This window comes from Protopterus annectens, chromosome 7.part0 (genome assembly GCF_019279795.1).
Source record: "Protopterus annectens isolate FY-2018-M chromosome 7.part0, PAN1.0, whole genome shotgun sequence".
Classification (NCBI taxonomy): domain Eukaryota; kingdom Metazoa; phylum Chordata; order Ceratodontiformes; family Protopteridae; genus Protopterus; species Protopterus annectens.
Genome location: NC_056739.1, coordinates 1,640,547,252 through 1,640,560,681, shown reverse-complemented (window position 1 = coordinate 1,640,560,681; position 13,430 = coordinate 1,640,547,252).

Genomic DNA, 13,430 nt, shown 5'->3' with positions numbered 1-13,430 from the left:
AGTATCTTTTTCATGTAGGATACAATTAAAGTCACCTGCTAAAATAATATCTCCTATAGAGAATGATATGATCTTATTAAGATGGTATTTCACTGTATTAATACCAATTCCTGGTATCCAATATACATTGATTAATGTATATGTCTTTCCATTAATTTGTATTGTAACCATACAAAACATTCCTTTATCATCTTCATAAGACTTAATAGTTTTAGGTATGGGCATACTTTTATTCCATAAAATAGCCACTCCTCTTTTTTTCTGAGTGTGCTCTGAACTAACTAATACTGTATATTTATTAGTAGCTAATTTATCAATATCCTTTTTCAGGAGATGTGTTTCTTGAAGGAATACTAAGTTGGCCTTATGTAAATTAATGTATCTCATTAAGCTTGCCCTTTTACATGGACTATTCAGTCCATTAATGTTTAAAGAAATTCCTTTTAGAAAAGTCATTTGGCATTTTTTAAACATATAAAACTTATAATCAGAATAACAATTAACAAAATAAGTAATGTTATACCTCCTCCTTTAGATGTACCTTTAAATATAGCTGTATTTATTGAAACTCTTATGGGATTTTGTATAAGCTTCATTTTTGTTTGTAGTGACAATGAGTTTATAAAATGTATTGTGGATGTCAGAACTATATACAAACAACAGTAAACAGAAGAAAATAATATAAGGATTAAACCTTGCACCTAGCCTGGAGTTAAAAACTCCAACTTTGAGTAGCACATACCACTCAAGTTAACCCCCTACCCTAAGCAGCAGTACCTCAGCTGCCACCTTATCAATTTAATACTGGTTATTATTAACTAAAGTTAACCTCTTTCAATTAGATTATCTAGTAAGACAAAGCTAAACATTTGATAAATCAGCATCATATAAACAAATAGGAACTTTTAGAAACAATTCATACTACTATGTACATCTATTTAGTATAATACATTTATAATCAAATAGCATTCAAATAAACTTGATATTCGGAACCGAGAAGAGAGAGAGAAAGAAAAGAAGAGAGAGGGAGAGAGAGGAAAAAAAAGGGGGGCATATCTACAAATTAATTTATTCAAAGTTTGTAAAAATAAGTTCTTATGTTCATTTAGAGTCAATAACTTAGGCTATTATGGTTCAGGCATTACATATATTAGGATATTCCTATTTTCTGTCATAGAAATGCAGTTAACAGCTTCTAAAAGACTTTAAATTACTTGCATCAAAGCTTTCTTCTCATACATATTATTGCCAGTTAAATAAAATATTTATGTTCATAAATATGGTTACAAATCATACTGCATAGCTATGTAAATTCCCAGATATACTTAAATCATTGTGAAGAAAGCCATCTGTATTTTATATATCTGAACTGCTGCTTTAAAATATGTCACATGACAACTTCTTCTAAGATAAAATCATAATGATATTTATGCTTGTCAGTTAGATAAGTCAAATGAATTGTAGTATTATATATGTTTAAATCATAAGTATTTACATACATTAATATGTTGCAGTCATGTAAACTTTCAAAAACATATGTATATATGTTTTACTTTCTATGCCTTCTAAAATATCACACTTGCTTACTATGGGAATACTGAATCATTTAAAATCATTATAACTTTCATATTTTATAAATTATAACATAAATAAGTAAGTAGTTATAAAAAATAACTCACATTTAAATGTTATAGAGTTCATTTTTCATCGCAGAGTCGCATTTGCAGCAGTTCTACTTCCTGGTAGAGTGTTCTTCTTGAATCTGCGATGTGTCAGTGTGAATTCAGGGGTCAAAGTTCAAAATGACTGCATTCAGCTTCTCTGCGTGTATTCTGAGTGTTGAAGCTTTTAAAACAACTCGAGGACACTATTCACGAGGTAACCCACATCCCAAATTGTCTCCCTTAACATTCTGGTGGGAATTTTAATAAATGCAAGTGACTGACATTCATTTAGCAATACAAATGAAACTAAACAGAGTAAAACCTTCGTGAAGTATTTTACAAGTTATTACAGTCTGTATGACAGTGAAACTAAGCCCACAGTTATTAATATATAATACAACTATTTTTTATGCCCCAATTCAATTTTTTATACAAATCTTATTATATACATGTATCAGTATTATCAAAAGCATATAAGTGTACTTATATGAAAGAAAAAGAGAGAGAGAGAAAAGAAAAGAAAGAGAGTAGAAAATAAAAAGAGAGTGAGAGAAGAAAGAGAAAAGATAAAAAAGGAAGCTATAAAAAGTATCTACAGTGAAATATTACTTGCTGTTTATATTAATAAAGATATATATGAAACAATTATTTACTACTATTTTAGTTCTAATTATTAGTAATTAAATCATGACAGATTATTTGTAAACAAGTATAAGCAATAGAATCATGGCAAAATAATTAGCAACAGTATTTAAACAGCATATATACTTTTTTTAAAAAAACTAATAAGTTATTTTTCCACTTATCATGTTTTCATCATACTTCTCTCCCTGCCCTCCCCCACCCCTTACTGAATGCATAATCTAGAAAGAATGTCATTATTTAAAACAAGAAGAGAGAAAAAAAAAGGAAATGTATCAAATTACTAACCTTGGGTCTCTTTATCACAAAGAGAAACAAGTTGATTGATAACTTGTTATTTGTTCCTCAGATATTTTGACTATTTATGACACAAAAACAGTTCTTTGTACACAGAAAATAACTTTGATTAAATATTTTTCAGAATATGTGTGGCTTTCTGGAGATGCAGTAACTGTATTTAAAGAGATTAATAGTGAAGAAAAAAGAGAGAGAGAAAAAAAAGAAAAAACATAGAACAAGTCATTTGTTTTTTTAGTCTTTTTTTCTTCTCTGAAGTCTTCCAAGAAGCTTTTGTTGCCAACCTCTTTAATGAAGGACTAGCCCATTCCATTTCCTCTATTTTATCCAAAATCTTATTTTTTTTAATATACAGCAATGCAGAGTCTAAGTCTTCAAAAATTCTAGGGCTATCAGGTAGAAAGATTTTTAGTTTGGCAGGAAACAGAAGGTAGGTTTTAAACTGTGCTTTCTTAAGCTCTCGTATTAATGGCAGAAAAACTTTTCTTTTAGTTATTACCAAGGAAGAATAGTCATTGTCAAAATGCACAGTTGCCTCATTAATTTTAACAGGTGCTTTAGCCCATGCAGATTTAAGTACCATCTCTTTGTCATAGAATGATATAAATCTAACTATAACTGATCTAGGATACTTTTTGTTAGAGTTAAAATTAGATATGGATCTATAGGCTCTTTCAATACCAAAAGAAAATGCTTCTGGCAAGTCTAAAGTTTTGGGAAGCCATGTATTTAAAAAAGAAGTAATATTGTTACCTTCTATATTTTCTGGCAGTCCAAAAATCCTAATATTATTGCACCTAGATCTATTTTCCAGGTCATCAAGTTTAGTTTGTAGATGTGTGTTCTGCTTCAGCAAAAACTCAATGTTAATTTCTTCTTCCTGGATTCTATTCTCCATGTCATTAACAGTCTCTTCTATGCCTGTAATCTGAGTATTCTGTTGTTGCAAGTCTAGATGTAACAAATCTATTTGTTTTGTAGTTTTTTCTATGAAGTTATCAATTTTAGTATCCAGTTTGTCCATTTTGGTAGTAAGTTGCTGAATTGTAGATATCAGAGACTGAAGCTCTTTCTTGATGCTGGAATCTTGAGAATTTGTCTTACTGGAACTCATTTCAAACAGAGAAGCTGACAGAGAAATTTCCAAAGTGTTTTCTGACAGGAATATTATTGAAATTTTCTTTCTTTTTTAGATATTATTCAAGAAACTGATATTCCAAACGTATTTAGAAAGAAAATTACTTCATAAATTAATTTTTAAAGTAATTATTTCCTGTCAGTGCTGTGAAATTGGTGGAGCTGAAGAAATCTGCTGCTATCCTGTGTTCATCCTTGGCCATGCCCCCCCACTACTCTTTTCTTGATGTACTAGAAAATATTAGGGTTCAATCAAACACCCTAATAATGGGCGACTTAAACTACCCCACCATTAACTGGGAAAACTACTCATGTACCAACTCCTTAGCTCAATACTTTCTGGAATTCATAAACTCCAATGTCCCAGACAAACTTATCTTCACCCCCACCAGGGGCAACAATATCCTAGACCTAGTCATTACCAGCATGAGTGACAGGTGTTCCACACCTGAAGTCAACTCCTCATTGGTCCGATCCGACCATAAGCTAATCACCCTTGATATTCACATCCCACCCCCACCCCCCATTAAGGAAACCACGGCAAAAAAAAATCTCCAAAGCCAACTTCATGCTTCTTAAGACAGAAGTGGTGAACTTCATGATACCCATGCAGATGGACAATGCAGTTACAACTGCTGAATCCTACACAAATGCACTCTATAAGCACTTATATGAGTGCATGGATCATGCTATCCCAAACAGAACCAAGACGCTATCCTCCAAAAAAAGGAAGCCAATCTGGTGCTCCCCTGCTATAAATAAACTGTACAACAGAAGGAAGAAACTGTTGCAAAAGAGAGTAAAATCCCATGAGTGGAGGAGCTCCCTGGTCAGCCTCAGTAAGAAGCTGAGATCCCTTATAGGATGCTCCAAAGCTAGCTACGAAAACAAAATTGTCACTAATTCTAAGGACAGCCACAAAGCATTCTATAAATATGTCAAGAATCTTGATGGCAACACCCAGATCTGCTCTGAGTTACAGCACAAAGGCACGAAAATTACAGAACCAACTGATATCGCCAACATCCTGGCAGATAGGGTCAATGCTAACTTTACCCCCCATCACCCCCTAAAACGCCCATATCTATACAGGAAGAATGAAGAGTCCCTGTAATCACAACTATGCAGGTAAAAGCTGCACTCTCTAAAGCCAAAAACACAGCATCCATGGGACCAGACAACATCCCAGGCTGTGTTTTACACAAACTTCTGAACGAACTTGCTCCCCACTTAAGGACCATGTTCAATAAAAGCTTCGCAACAGGCTTTGTGCCCACTGAATGGCACACAGCAACAGTTATCCCACTCCAGAAAGGGGGAGCCACCACTGATCCCAGGAACTATTGACCTATTAGCCTGATGAGCCTGGTCTGCAAGGCCATGGAATGTATCATCATGGAACTCATAAACAAAGACACTGGTAACCTCCAAACTCTGGATCCCACCCAGTTTGGGTTTGTGAAAGGCAGATCATGCCTCCTGAACCTGATCAACTTCTTTGAGACAGTCACCAAAGCCGTAATGAGGGTAAGGTGATTCACACAGCCTAGCTTGACCTTGCCAAAGCTTTCAACACCATCCCCCATTTCGGAATTATAGCTAAACTCACTAAACTAAATATAAATCCCTACATCACAAGATGGGTTGCCAATTGGCTCACTGACAGAACCCACACTGTAAAAGGTGCAGACTCCAAATCTGACCTCAAGGCAGTGACAAGTGGAGTACCATGGGGTTCCATCCTGGGACCTCTCCTGTTTGGTATCTACTTCTCTGAAGTACAGGCTAACACAAAAGGCCTCTGTATAATGAAGTTTGCAGATGAATGCAAACTAGTTGCCATAGTCAAGTCCCCAAATGATGTGGACATCCTACAGAAGGGCATCGCTGAGACATTTGCCTTGCGTCAGAGCCATGGCCTCAAGCTCAATGCCAAAAAGTGCCGTGTCATCCCCTTTGGTAAAAACTCTGTACCCATGAACTACCACATAGGCAGCAATCTACTTAACACAGAATGTGTGATAAGAGACCGTGGGACCCAGGTGGACAGTAGTCTGTCCTTTGATACTCACATTGCCACAGTAGTCAGGAAGTCCTTCTACATGGCACACCTCATCATAAAAGGGTTCTCATCCAGGAAAAAAGAGGTCATTGTTCCCCTCTACTCGACACTCATTAGACCCATTATAGAGTACACCGCCCATTTTGGAATGTACCTCACAAGACATCTGCAGCAGCTGGAAAGGCCACAGAAGTTCCTTACAAAGAGGACTACAGGCCTCAAACAAATGCCCTACATTGACCGCCTCAAAAAACTCCAGCTTTACTCCATAGTATATCGCCTACTCCGAGGTGATCTCTGCATATAAAGCTACGTCAAACCCAGAGCTTTTGGACATGCTACACCTAAAGAAATTCCAATCCCTCCATGCTATATGCTCTAGGGACCTAAACCTTGTCACCACAATAAACAAGGCATGCTGTAGTGATAGATTCCTGTCCCAGAAACTTCCCATACTCTGGAACAGGTTACCCATCTATGTCAAGCAAATTTCTTCATTAGCACTCTTCAAGAAAAAATCTTGATGAGTGGATGGGAAATAGGAAATACACCCCAGGGATCACTTCTGTGCCTCTGCTCAACAGTGGCACAGGACTTTCTTGGGTGGTGTAAGCCAGGGAACCTTGTTGACTAGGCTCACATAGGCCCTTGGGCTGACAGCCTAGTACCTACCTATGAACATATACAGAAATTATCAAGCATCAGAAGACACACAGAGTGCACCCAATAATGTATTTAATTTAGTAACCTGTGTGATAGATACACAAAACAAACTTCCATTTAGGTTGTGGATATATTGTTAAAAATATGTGCAGACAAAATGGATCAAAAATGCATAATTTATCAACGCTGTAAGACTTTATACACAGTTGTAAAAACAGGTCCTGTTTGCTGATTTCACTTACCATTCTGATGCATGATGGGTATTCCTCCATTATAATCAATAAACATGTTAATTTGAAAATTACAGGCTTGAAAACAGTGGAATATGCTGCTCTTTAAACCTGCGCATCTGCTTAATGCACATCACTGTTTTGACTGCAGTCTTTGTCGTTTGAAAAAAAATTCCTCAAATAACAATGCTCTAAAAAAAAAAAAAAATTCTCAGCTTGTTTCTTGCTTTTCCTGTAAGTAGTCTAGTCCAGATACAGATTTGCTGTATCCAGCAATGTTTGTAAGCTTCTGAGCCACCGCCGCTTAGTTAGGGTTAAATTATTCCCGGTGTCATAAAGTCTGCTCTTTAAATTTTCCCTTAGAACTATCCATTTTTTTTTTTAGTTTTAGCACTCAAATCTGTTTGAGCTCAGCACTTGTTCAGAACACGCTGTAAGCAGTAAATATGCTACAAATTACTACAGCACTGAACTTTCCTCACTTGTCTAGAAGAAAACAGATTTTAGTACTTAAATAAGCACCTCTCCAGGCATGTCTAAGGGTCAGCTCCCAGTGTTTTCTCCTGTCTACTTGCTGAATCTGGCCATCTTGGGTCAATGCAGCAATTGCCTAATGTACACAGACAGCCCTCTCCTCCTACCACCCAACATTACAACCTGTGAAAGATGCACTTATGTAGCCAAACTGGAAGCAAAGCTCTCTTCACCCAAGACTGTACTAGACAGTCAAAAGGAGAGGGTAAGCACTTGCACCACACCACACTCATCACATAGTCCCTCAAAACCTACACCACCAAAACACACACATAAGAACACAAAATACGCACCTACATTCACGGAGGCTCTCAATATAAATCTGCCCAAGCAGCAGGGACCTCCAAAGTAGAAACACAAGCAACCTCCACCCCCCAACACAACCCAAATGACACATAGCCCACAAACTCAGTGTGCCACTCAACCACAGCTTATAAGGCATAACAATGTACCCAACACTTTAGTCATAGGTGACTCTATACTCAGGCACACTGATGTTCCACTCACCAGGCTAAACAAGGAGAAAGTTACTGTCAGCTGCTGTCTGGTGCCAGGATCCACCACATAATGCATGCACTCTGGTCACTCCACAACAAGTACAAATATGACTCTGTCATTGTCCATGTTGGTGTGAATGACCTGAGATGTACCTCACTGGACTACATGAAAAGAGACATGAAGGAGCTGTCCAATTTTGTAGCCCAGTTAGGTATGACCCTAGCCCTGAGTAGCATCCTGTCATCACCCAGAATGATACCACAGTACAAGGACAAAATTATTGACTTCAAGAATTGTCTAAGCTACTGGTGTCATTCCAAGGGGATCCAGTATCTGCCTTCCTGGGATTGCATAATCGACAGACCATGATGCTTTGCCAGAGATGGCCTGCACCTGTCACCCTTGGGATTCCAGATATTGGCTAAGGTACTTGCCATCCCTATAGTGTCTTTTTTAGGCAAGGTTAAAATGACAAAGTCACCACCATAACAGGTACAAGCAAGCAAAATCTGAAGGTAATGCTACTCAATGCTAGAAGTCTAAACCTCAAAATGCACTCACTCAAGGCACTCCTTAAAATGGGGAACATCGACATCTGTGCAGTGACAGAGACCTGGTTCAAGGCTCCAGAGAGCACCCCTGAATTACCAGGCTGTAATTCACACCACACCTTTCGGCCATTTAACCTGGACCGAAACACTGAAGGTGATGATGTGTTCATATTCATTAAGGATATCCACACCTCCAGGCTAGTTGCTCAGCATAATGCATCTGAGATTATCCAAGTGCAACTAACTCTAGGCAAGACCGCAATCCAAATTGTAGCTTGCTACAGATTGCCCACCATGCACCAGGATTCCCACTCCTCATTTCTTGACACACTGGAAAATATTAGGGTACAACCTAACACCCTAATAATGGGTGATTTCAACTACCCCACCATTAACTGGGAAAACTACTCATGTACCAACCCTTTTGCTCAATGTTTTCTGGAATTCATACATTCCAACACCTTGGATCAACTTATTCACACCCCCACCAGGGGCAGCAATATCCTAGACCTGGTCATTACCAATATGGGCAACTGGTGTTCCACACCAGAGGTCAATTCCTCGCTGGTCAGATCCGACCACAAGCTAATCACCCTAGACATCCACATCCCGCTCCCACCCCCCATTAGGGAAACCACCGTAAAAAATTTCTCCAAAGCCAACTTCACACTTCTTAAGACAGAAGTGGCAAACTTCACAACACCCATGCAGATGGACAATAGAGGTACAACTGCTGAATCCTTCACAAATGCACATTATAAGCACTTACATGAGTGCATGTATCATGCAATCCCTAACAGAACCAAGATGCTATCCTCCAAAAAAGGAAGCCAATCTGGTGGTCCCCTGCCATAAACAAACTCTACAACAGAAGAAAGATACTGTTGCAAAAAAAGAGTAAAATTCCATGATTGGAGGAACTCCCTGGTCAGCCTCAGTAAAAAGCTGAGATCCCTCATAAAATCCTCCAAAGCTAGTTAAGAAAACAAAATCACCACTGATTCTAAAGACAACCACAAAGCATTCTATAGCTATGTCAAGGATCTCAATGGCAACACTCAGATCTGCTCTGAGGTACAGCACACTGGTAGGTCCAGTGCTAACTTCACCCCTTCTCACCCCCTAAAGGGCCCATCTCTATACCAGAAGGATGCAAAGTTCCTGTAATCACGGCTGCACAGATAAAAACACAATCTCCAAAGCCAAGAACACAGCATCCATGGGACCTGACAACATCCCAGGCTGCGTTCTACATGAACTACAGAATGAACTGGCACCCCACCTAAGTACCATGTTCAATCATAGCCTCACCTCAGGCTTTGTGCCCACTGAATGGTGCACAGCGACGGTTATCCCACTCCACAAAGGGAGACCCATCATAGACTCCATAAACTACTGCACCATTAGCCTGACAAGTCTGGTCTGCAAAGCTATGGAATGTATCATCATGGAACTTATAAACAATGACATTGGTAATCTCTGAACTCTGGTCCCCACCCAGTTCAGTTTTGTAAAATGCAGTTCATGTCTCCTAAAGGTGATAGACGTCTTTGAAGTGGCCACCAAAGCCATAGATGAGGGTAAGATGGTTCACACAGCCTATCTAGATCTCGCCAAGGCTTTTGACACCATCCCCCACTCTGGAATTATAGATAAACTCACTAAACTAGATATAAAGCCCTATGTCACAAGATGGGATGCCAACTGGCTCAGTGACAGAACCCTCACTGTGAAAGTAGCAGACTCCAAATCTGTCTTCAGAACAGTGACAAGTGGAGTACCACAAGGTTCAGCCCTGGGTCCTCTCTTTTTTCGTATCTACTTCTCATAAGTACAGGCTAACACAGAAGGTTTTTGGCTAATGAAGTTCACAGATGACTGCAAACTAGGAGCCATAATCAAAATTTCTAATGATGTGGACATCCTACAAAAGGGCCTCACTAAGACAAATGCCTGATGTCAAAGCCATGGCCTCAAGCTCAATGCCAAAAAGTGCATTGTCATCCCTTTTGGTAAAAACTCTGTATCCATGAACTACCACATAGGTGGTAGTCTACTTAACACCGAAAGTTTGATAAGAGACCTTGGGACATAGGTGGACAGTAGTCTCTCCTTTGATAATCATATCACCACAGTAGTCAGGAAATACTTCTACATGGCACACCTCATCACAAAAGGTTTCTCATCCAGGAAAAAAGAGGTCATTGTTCCCTTCTACTCATCATTCGTTAGACCCATTATAGAGTACAACGCCCCTTTTGGTATGTACCTCACAAGACATCTACAACAACTAGAAAGGCTGCAGAAATACCTCACAAAGAGGATTACTGACCTCAAACAGATGCCCTACGCAGACCATCTCAAAAAAATCCAGCTTTACTCCTCCGCATATCGCTTACACAGAGGTGACTCTGCCTAACATACAAAGCAATGTCAAACCCAGAGCTGTTGGACATGCTCCACTTAAAGAAATCCCAATCCCTCTGAGCTACACACTTTAGGAACCAAAACCTTGTCACCACAATAAACAGAACATGCTGGAGGGATAGATTCCTGTCCCAAAGACTTCCCATACTCTGGAACAAACTACCTATCTATATCAAACAAAGTTCCTCATTAGCACTCTTCAAGAAAAAATCTTGATGATTGGATGGGAGATAGGAAATTCACCCCGGGAATCAGTTCTGTGGCTCTGCTTGACAGGGGCACAAGAAAATAATGTTCTTGGGTAGCAAAAGCCAGAGTACCTTTTTGGCTAGGCTTATATAGGCCCTAGAGCCAATTGCGTAGTACCTGCCTATGAACCTATATTTTCAACACTCTTTGTAAACTGCTTTTGTCTGAAGTACATTAAATAAGCACAATACTTGGTTGACATTTTTACTTTCAGATGTTGACATCTTTTAGCACAGATTGGAAGATACAAGAATCAGACCTGCAACTGCAAACTACAGCTAAACTCCATGCTTGAAAGCTACCTCCCTACCTAATAAACCTTAACTGTAAAAAGTTATCTATTTCAAGCAGTGAAAAGAGTTAATGTTATGACAATGTCTTCATGAGGAATGGCTTGTTAATAATGATCTTGGTTTAGGTGTGCAAAGTATGAACATGTGCTGTGTGTGCAACTAAACTGTTTGAAAATTACATTTATGTCAGCATTGTATTCAGAAAAATTAGCAGTAATTGACAGCATCCATGCATCAGACAGTTTAAAAGTGTTGTGTAGCATCCAGCTTCTGTGAACAGAGCCATACTTGTTGCTGTACAATGAGGACCATTATTTCTTATGAAACTGCTCATCAAAAGTTAAATGCATACATCTTCCCTGGTCTTCATTTCAGCTGTTAGGGTGGCCATCACAGTCCCTCAATATTCAAGGTTGCTTTTGTTTTTCTGTAGCTATCAGTATTTCATGACAAAACAGACTTTCCTAGCATTTTTGAAAAGTAAACAATTTTAACCTAAAAATTGCTCAGATGTGTAACAGGATTTATCAAGCTATACTGACCTCACTGTTAAATTGCTGATGTTAATTGAATGTTATGGATACATAGCTATCTCTAGGAATTTGACAAATAATTGAGTTATTCACAACAATGCTCAAAATATTCATTAATATCAATAAGTGTAAAATGCTTTGCTAAAAAGTGCAAGGGGTAAATCAAATCAATATAACAGATATGTCCCCTTTCAAAATTTGAACACACAGCATGCACACATATTAGGTTCCTTCCTTACAAGCTGAGCTAACATTCAATATGTACTACAACATTCAACATGTACTAGTTATCACACAGGTACTGCTCTTTGTTGTTCAACATCTGATTTTATCAGGCCATTACAGATTACGGCATTATTCATAGAAAGACTAGATCAGTGAGTCATTATCATGTACAACATAAATTTTAATATAAAGTATTGCAATATGTTTATAAAAAAATGTAACAGGTTTCCCTATGTGGTTTGGAACCCACAACACACCAAAATTTAGACATGCTAACCAATTGCTTTACAGGGCAAGCTAACATACAACAAGGCTTTGATTATAGAAAACAAGTACTGCAGGTGTTTATAAGCAATCCTGCAATAAAGGGAAGACTACTGAAAATGCATAATATTTTAAGACCTCTCATAATAAAAACATAACCGTTATCAACACATAACTAAAAGCATATGTTTAAGCAATGGTATGTGCATTAATGTTTACATTAAATAAACATGTCTGTCTACTTATTTATGAAGAATGATGTAAATAAGTTATATACACGTTTGTATTCCAACTTGTAACAATCCAATAGGTAATACAGTGGGACTATAATGGAAAACTATGAAATGCGCTGTCATCCCTGGCCTAGTTGCTATAGGTGTCTTTGATGTACTTAGATGTTGGAAAATATTTACAAAGGACATAGTTATGGATATTAATTAATTAATAAAATAACAACATGGGTATTGGATGCATAGTGAGGAGAGTAGTATTTACAAAATCCACTGAATTTTCCCCATAAACTAATGAATGGCTATTAAAAAAAAAAAAAAAATATATATATATATATATATATATATATATATATATATATATATATGTGTGTGTGTGTGTGTGTGTATATGGTTTCACTTCATAATTTCAAATTACTGAAATCCTGAATTTCTGTAATCCAAGACTATAAAGTCGAACCATTCACAATACTGAAATCCACAATCCCGAATCACACAATCATGAACATACATACACCATACACAACATAACACACACACCATTCCACCCACAGCACACAAACCACACAACCCTACACTACATATAAGCAGGGGGGCAAACCCCCATTGTGGCTGCTTCCCCCACACTCCCCCTACTTATATATACCAACTCCGAGGTCGCACATAACATAAACAAAAAGCCTCACACCATGCCATCCTCCACTCGCTCACACACAAATACACATCACACATACATAAACACCAACAAATCCAACACTCACACTCACACATACACCTCCCTACCCTTACCCACACATACAACATACAAAAACACACACTCACTCACTTGCAATCTCAGGCACCATAACACTACACGTGACATACTGGAAAAGCATAAGCGCGGATTCAGGATATTTGAATTCGCTCCTATGCACTTTCGGCATTCTGGTTT